The 1666-nt window shown below is 44.7% G+C and overlaps 1 protein-coding gene across 1 annotated transcript in view; it reads right to left on the bottom strand.

The window, feature by feature from the left end:
- Positions 1–1666, bottom strand: part of LOC128644706 (integrin-linked protein kinase) — a gene marked incomplete at its 3' end in the record, with an annotated part of 25510 nt that overhangs the window by 21240 nt on the left and 2604 nt on the right. The gene's annotated exons all lie outside the window — the stretch shown is intronic.

The raw sequence follows: 1666 nt of genomic DNA, 5'->3' as shown, positions 1-1666 counted from the left end.
ACACTTCATCTACATATAGTAGATAGCCAAACCAGTACTGAAACAAGAATCAGTAGAGGTAATGGTATATAAGAGTATATCGTCGATCTGAAAAGGGAGGTAGGAGAAGAAATCTCTACGACCGATAACAGAGAACCTATGAAATAGATCCCCTAGAGGAAGACCATTGTATTCAAATAGGCAATACTCTCTTCACATCCCTCTGACATTCACTGCACTCTGAGAGGAAAACCGGGCTTCAGCCTGCTGCGAAGCGCATATCAACGTAGAATCTAGCACAAACTTACTTCACAACCTCCATGGGAGGCAAAGTTTGTAAAACTGAATTGTGGGTGTGGTGAGGGGTGTATTTATAGGCATTTTAAGGTTTGGGAAACTTTGCCCCTCCTGGTAGGAATGTATATCGCATACGTCACTAGCTCATGGACTCTTGCTAATTACATAAAAGAAACTAAAACGGCACCTGACACCCCCAATGGCTGGGGTCCTTTTCACCACCTCCTATGACCAGACCCCTGCAGACTAGAAAATTTCCTTCACCACGTGGTCAGAAATGCGGAAATGGAAAAACGGAACGTAGCCACGCCCGAACACAAGGTGAACCGTACATTCCAAAACAAGCGCGCTCAACCAAAAGGCTGCATCACTTCCAAAGGGATCAATGATCCAACCACGAGCCCAGTAAACATTGCACATAAGCAGGTTGAATCACATAACAAACATGATTATAAGCCCCCCCCCGTACAATAAACCCCCTCAGGAGATATTAACCCTCGATTCCGAGATACTAAAAGAGACTCACTGAGACCCTTATGTATAAGTTAGACCCGCAAGGTGGTAGCCTCTCGGGAAACATTCACATTACAGTACATTGCGAATAAAGTAAAATTAAACGATCTTACCGGAATCTATGCCGTGGAACAGGAACACAGCCCTTCAAGTGTGACGGATAGTAGCATCACCTCCGCCATGGACTTGAGAGAAGAAAGCAGGCAGCGGAGCGAAGTTAAACAACGCTGATTGCTTGAGGAGCTGTTAACACAAGTTGGGATGGTTTCGCATAAAGAAACTACCTGCATCTCCGAACTCTAACTTTAATCCAAGCCCTCACTGAGAGACTGACAGGATTACTAAAACTCCTGTCCCACGCCGAAGAGTACTACCCTCCATAAGAGACAAAAACAAAAATTAAAAATTCTGACACTTCTCTGCCATCCTCCTGGGACGAAAGGCAAAGAATGATTGGGGAATGAGGGAAGTGTGAGGAGAATTTAAGCCTTTGGCTGGGTTGTCTTTGGCTCCTCCTGGTGGCCAGGTTCTTAATTCCCAAAAATAATGAATGCAGCTGTGGACTCTTTCCATTTAAGAAGAAAACAATGCTCTGTTACAGTCTAATTGCTTTCTGTACTTCACAGTAAAATAGCAAATATCACAGCAATAAAAACTGCTCTGTGTCCCCTCTAGTCCTCAATAACCAACCTACCTGCAACTGAAATCCGGTAGGAAGTCATGAGGCTCACCCTCCTGACAGTGTCACCTCTCACAGTACCTACCTTCTGCACAGTGTCATCTCTCACAGAACCTACCTTGTGCACAGTTTTACCTCACAGTACCTACCTTCTGCACAGTGTCACCTCTCACATTACTTACCTTCTGCACAGTGTCA

This window comes from Bombina bombina, unplaced genomic scaffold, assembly GCF_027579735.1.
Source record: "Bombina bombina isolate aBomBom1 unplaced genomic scaffold, aBomBom1.pri scaffold_1062, whole genome shotgun sequence".
Lineage (NCBI taxonomy): Eukaryota > Metazoa > Chordata > Amphibia > Anura > Bombinatoridae > Bombina > Bombina bombina.
The sequence above is the reverse complement of the archived record's forward strand: the minus strand, read 5'-3'. Positions and strand labels throughout refer to the sequence as shown.